This window comes from Colossoma macropomum, unplaced genomic scaffold (genome assembly GCF_904425465.1).
Source record: "Colossoma macropomum unplaced genomic scaffold, Colossoma_macropomum, whole genome shotgun sequence".
Classification (NCBI taxonomy): domain Eukaryota; kingdom Metazoa; phylum Chordata; class Actinopteri; order Characiformes; family Serrasalmidae; genus Colossoma; species Colossoma macropomum.
Genome location: NW_023495050.1, coordinates 33,408 through 40,057, shown reverse-complemented (window position 1 = coordinate 40,057; position 6,650 = coordinate 33,408). Strand labels below are relative to the sequence as shown.

Sequence of the window (6,650 nt, the reverse complement as noted above, 5' to 3'; positions counted from 1 at the left end):
TTCATAGAAAGTGTTACCGAAATTTCTTCTTAAGAATGGCTGGTGAATGACTGTCAAAGTATGAGGTAAAAAACTATTGGGAAAGAGATGTTCAAGATCCATGGAACCACTTTAATAAAGAGCATTCTACTGTGACTACATGTAGCTGCGAGCTAATCCAAATGCATTGCTACAATGCCCTCAATTGTCTCTCACTGTTTCTGGACCGTTATAAATAAAACCTAAATAAACATGTTCATTCAGTTAGGCAACAAAATTGTGTCAATATGATAAAAATCAGACCGTGTCTAGTTTTCCTCACCAAAGCTGCTACCTTGATTCAGAAAAAGACACATTTAACCTATATCAGTTTTTATCCCCAGGAAAGCCATGAATTTCAAAGATGACCTGGAATTCCTTTTACAAGGTGTGTCTGAATTTGATATCCAGTGTAAGGCTGTGCCATCTGACATATTCGTGCATGGATCTTCAGCATTTCCTATTGGACTCACCCCAGACGGACAGACATTCCTTGCTGGAGCTTACTTTGGACAGGGACGGGTGATTGTGGCCAGCCATGACACCTATCTAGGCCTTGAGTCATTGTCCAAATTCATGATCAATGCTGTCCACTGGCTTGATAAAAAGCGAAATGGGGTTATCGGAGTCTTACCTAAACTTAAGGCGGCCTACTCCCTGCTGAAGAACTTGGGACTACAGTGTGAGTTGACTGGGTTTAAAGAAGACCTAAGTGTCTTTGTCTGCACCTCCTACAGTGATGCTCAGTCTAAAGAGATCCAGGAATTTGTTGCTGGTGGTGGTGGTCTCCTGATAGGTGGACATGCTTGGCATTGGGCCCAGTGCAATCCTGGCCGCAATGTGATGAGAGATTGCCCTGGAAATCGGATCCTCAACAAGATGGGATTGAGCCTCTTAGGGAAAACTCTGAAAGCTGGGAAGTACAAGGTGCCACAAGTGAAGCATCCTGATGTTTCCTCTACACAGATGTATCATTTCCAGGATTTGCTGCAGCATTTTGCACAACATGTGCTTCAGGGTCAGCAGCTGGGAGATTATGAACAGCAATTTCTGAAGAGGCTTGGCAGTGACTGCATTATTTATCTCTGGATGCAGGCATTCGACTGTGACATGTATAAGTCAGTAGTTGCACTTCTCACAGACATAATTAAGGCAGGATTTCCACAGGTGTCTCCTACACGTCCTGTTACAAGTGCAAAGGATCACCTGCTACTCCGGGTGGGGACAGAGTTATTCAGGCTCAGCGAAGACACTGATGAACTTCTGTCATACCTCATCGTAGACACACCTAAACTACCAACTGTGTTCAATGCAAAAGTCTGGATCAGTGCTAAGACAGCAGGTAAAGAACAATAACTAACTAGGTCATCATGCTTTTCCCCATAGATTTCCCTACATATACAGATCACACAGTTAATGAAAAGGAAAAAATGAAAATATAAGCTCTCTGAACAAAAACAATTGTTGCATCATTGCTTCTTTAATACTTGGTTGAGCACGTAATTCCCTTAATGATTGGGCCAGTCTATTCAGGTAAGAATTATACCAGTTTCTTTCCTGTGTTTATTAACCCAATCTTCTTTGTGCTTCATGTCCAAGAATGACACAATGTTCACACTCCCACATTCCAGAATGACAAATGTAGGGTGTCTGTATGTGACTAGTTCAGCAGACATGATGGCACACTGGGCCAGTTTGACTGACTAGCAAAATCACCAGTCCTCAATCCCAGTTCTCAATTTGGAACAGCAGGTGAAAGGCTGAAATGTACACCCAGTTTCTGAAAGAGTGGGCTCGATAAGACTGGACAGACTGGTGTAGTCCTTACATGACTGGATTAGTGCTATTAATACCCTTAGAACACTATGCCTAAGTGGCAGTTTGCTAGGCTTTAAAAGTCAGGAAAGGGTTAACTTACAAACATGATACATAGGTGTATCCTATCTGTAAGTTAACCCTTTCCAGACTTGCAGGAGAATAAGATAGAGCCATGCAAACAGCACCAAAGTGCATGCTTAAGATTCTAGGGGTTAAGGCATGTAGACATGTAACCATGTATAAGTATGTAAAAGAAATGTGACTAGTTTATTAATTCATTTATTTTTTTATTTACCTGAAAAAAATACAAAATTTAGATTAGACTAACTTACTGTGAGCGAGGAAAAACACATGTACAAGGAAAATGACTCTATGCACAAGCAAAATGACTCATATACATTATGGTATTTTATTTGCATAATTAATAATACTTGTATTGCTAGAGACAATAGGATGTAAGAGGTGCCTAATCCTTGTCCTGGAGAACTACCACCCTGCAGAGTTTAGCTCCAACCCTAATCTAACACACCTGATCCAGGTTCTCAAGGCCTTCAGGGGCTTCTGACTATATGAGCCAGGTGTGTTGAATTTGAACTCTCAAGGGTGGAAGATCTCCAGGACCCAGATAAAGCACCCCTGATAGAGAAGATAAGGCAGGTGTTTTATGGCTGGAAAAACATGTGCAAAAGGAGGAATAACCCTTTTAATTTGACACTCCAGGCTGAGCTTTTGGCTGAGTTTAGGCTGTAAGGCATATAATAAAATGCACACTAGTTGAACATCCTTAAACTATCAAATGTTTAATATTTTCAATCAGCTTGCTTTCTCGTTTCAGATCATGCAGAATGGATAAGTACAGGTCTGTATCTTTCTCCTGGAATGAAGACCAACATTACAGTGCCTGGCATGATCACAGGAAAGGGTTGGCAGGTATGACTTCATTATTCTACCCCTTTTTCATGTTTAATGTGAGATTTAAGGGATGATATTAAGTCACTGTACACTTTTTCCATTAAAGAAGGTCATGTTTGCAATGAAATATGTCACAAACCTACTGTAACCAATTTTAATCTTGTATTGTGGGTATTTTGATATACGTAATTAAATACCACATACTTGCAGGTGCAGATCGGCTGTCAAACAGATGACTTAAGCAGCACAGATGAACTGAAACGAGCTCCGGTGGTGTTCGTACGTTTCCCTTTGGAAAGAGAGAATCTGCAAGTCTGGAATCTGTGGGGAGGACTCATATACCTGATCGCACCTCCTAGAAGTGCAGTATCTGAGATGGAGGTCGTCATACAGACAGCTGTAAAAGCACCGTACTACAAGTCTGGTACATTTATTTAATACTTACTCATTCTTAGTAAGCCAAAGTGAGCTACTGCAGTACATGATAAAAGTAAAAACTATGAATATTAACCATTCTCTCAGGAGAGACCAGCGTATCTGACTGGGTCGCTGAGATCCGTAAAGCACCAGCACCTTGGGCAGAGCTGGAGTTTGAGAATCTCATCATCACCTTGCCATCAGACGTGATACGACACCTGGACCGTCCAGACGAAGTGGCCGCTCTCTGGGATTCCATTATGAGGAGTGTAGCTGACTTGGCTGCTAAGCCTGCAAAGTTTACCCGCAAGGAACGCTTCGTCGCTGATGTTCAGATCTCAGCTGGTCTGTATCGTGTAAAAGTGTTTTATCAGAACTTAAATAAGAGAACCAGCATCACTACCATTAATGTCATTATGTGATTTACAGACATTTACCGTCATGATCTATTCATATTATTTAAAGATGATGGTCTTGTTTCCACAGGCTTTATGCATTCAGGTTACCCCATTATGATGCACTCTAGGTCTGCCCCTGACTTGGTGAAACCATATGTAGCTGGTAAAAGTGATTTTTGGGGCCCAGTCCATGAATTGGGCCATAACCAGACACGCTCAGCCTGGAATTTCCCACCACACACTACTGAGTGTACCTGTAACCTGTGGTCTGTATATGTACATGAGGTGGTGCTGGGTGTGAACAGGGCAAACGCTCATAGGGGAGCTGACCGCAGACAAACGGCAGAGCCGAATACAGACATACATCGACGGACAACGAAATCTGAACAACTGGAAAGTCTGGACAGCACTGGAGACTTACCTGCAGGTCAGTGATGTTGGATATGAGTAGTGATGACTGTCTCGAACTTAAACTACTATAGCCTAATGTAACTGACAGGTAGTCAGTGTTGCCTGCCCCAATAAAATCATCAGTGGTTGCAACTAGTACTGGCCATTATAGTCAAAGATTTTTAATATACATAATATATAGATATTACTGACTGTTCCACTAAATATCATAGTATAATGTATTATAATGTATTAATGTATGTTTTGGATGCTTATTAAACCTTTTTTGTACATGAACAATGGCATATTTTGGATGTCCATTCAGTAATAAGAACCATATTTAACAACTGAAGTAAATCTAAAATATTTTTATTGGGTGAAATAGTGAAAAAAGAAATGAACAATATACAGACAGATGTCAATACTGCTTTCTAACCCTAACAAGATAAAGATGAGTGTATGTAAAGCAACAGCGGCTTCACTGCACTCAGCAAAAACGGTGCTGAATGTTGTTTTACATCTGAAAGTCATTTGTCTCGTAGGCTGTTCAGACAGTCAGCCAAATCCAAATTTTTGGCATATCCAGATTGTCTTTTTACAGTCTGGACACCAAAAAAAAAAAGAAATTTTTGCAAATCACATTTGGAGGTGGTTTGAAATGCAATTCTAATCAGATTTTTGTTGATGCGTCTCAGTCTGGAGGCTCAAATCAGATTTCAAAGTGTCTTTAGCGCCAAAGATTCATGCTTATACCAGAGAATTTTGAAGAGTTTGGAGGGTGAGATGATGCTCCTCCATCTCTCCTGTATCCGCGTTTGAAATCCATGTCACCAGTGTAGCTACGTAGTTACTGACGCTTACGCTGTTACCATAGCAACCCATGCAGATAGGGTTCTCCAGCTCGTGCACCTTTTGTCTTCATGCCAGTCTTGCACAAATCAGCATAGTTGTGATTTTCACACTCTCACTAATATGACTTTGGTTGGATGTTTTAATAAAAGCAATAAGTTCGAATGCATGAGAACGCAAAAGCAACACAACAAGAGAAAGATCCCCAGATATAAACATCCTCCTCCTAACCTGGGTTAAAAATTGTGTTGTGGCAAAAACTTGATTGGGCACAAAAAAGATGTCTGTTCTGTTTTTTCAATTAGAACACAACACTGCATTTCTGTACATTCATCATGATTTGATTTGCAACTTCCAACACTCTTACAGTAAGCAAGTCTTAGGTATCACTGTGCTAATGCTATGTACCTGCATAATGACGTTTTATGGCACGCCCCTGCGCTCAGAGTCTGGAGGCCAAATGGTACCAGAAAGCAGGACGTTATGCTGATGATACTGTAGCTCAGCTTAGATGTGTAAATAAGGTCTATTCATGCCATTTTACTAAATCGTTTTTTAAAACAAGTTTACATTCATTATCAACGTAATTTGAAGCACATATATGAAGATTCTGGCATGTATTTGTGGAAACACTTTTGGTGACTACTGACTTCCAGTGTTTGTTAGCACCTTTGTTAACACCAGGTCTAAACTAAAGAAACCAAATACCACCGCTAGCTAGCCTCTCCTACCTCTCCTACCTCGACTGCAGCCTTTTCTTTGAGATATATCTAATGTTGACAAGCGCACCGTTGTCAATACTTTGAGCTCCTCCTACTCTGGGTGTTGGATTGTGGAGAAAAGTCTCAGTTTGTTCCTGGTGTAATGAGTCTCCATTCCCACCAACATTTAGCCAGAATTCCCTCATGGTTCTGGTTCCCCTGGTAGATTCTTGTTATGCGATCATGTCTGGCCCAGCAAGACTAGAAGTTGTGTGACTTGACTATATCACTGACGCAGATATATCACTGCACGCTTCCTTTCATTTTAGATTAATTTTAGAGTGATTTTATGTTTAATATTTTAATTATTATAAAATTACTTTTAACCAAAAGGTATTTCTAACACAGTACTAGTTTTGTAAAGCACCACAGATCATAAAAATATCTACTTATTGTTTGAAAAGTTGAATTCACACTGAAAATAGAAAAAAAAGTTTTTGGTGTGAAATAAAAAGCACTCATGTGAAACATATTCCATTCCATCAGCACTTCTTAGTCATCGCCTGTTAAGTTTTATCTTTGATTTTTCTTTCAAAGCTGCAAGAACAGTTTGGCTGGGATGCCTTCAAGAAAGTCTTTGCAGCTTACCATGACATGAAGAACATACCAAGAGACAAAGATGACAAGATGAACCTGTACGCTGAGACCTTCTCCAAGGTGGTAGGGAGGAATCTGGTCGCCTTCTTCAAAGCCTGGGGCTGGCCCATCCAGCGCAGCACTGAAGAGAAGCTGTCCAGCCTGCCTGAATGGAGTGACCATCCTCTGGCCCATTATAAATAGCTAAAATAACCATGTTTCATAGAGAACAGTGTCTGTCTCTGAATATAAACATTTCATGGTTCAGATAGTCCTCAGAAATTTATTCTGAAATGATTTTTCTTAGTTTCTTTTTCTAAAATGTTTTCACATAGATACCTTCATGAATGGTATTTGCTTTTGACAGGAGTGAAAATCAGAATGGCTTTTAGGTTTATGTTTATGTTACTAATGGTTTAATAGGTGACCTGTGACTGATTCTAAATGCAGTTGATGTTTTTCTAATAGGATCAAAAGGAGTTTTACAGAAAACTATTGGTCTCTTATGGTA

At 40.1% G+C, this 6,650-nt stretch overlaps 1 pseudogene; it reads left to right on the top strand.

Annotated features, from left to right (window-relative positions):
- The first annotated feature begins 369 nt into the window (after nucleotides 1-369).
- Nucleotides 370-6,405, top strand: LOC118800969 (annotated as a pseudogene).
- Nucleotides 6,406-6,650: the final 245 nt, after the last annotated feature.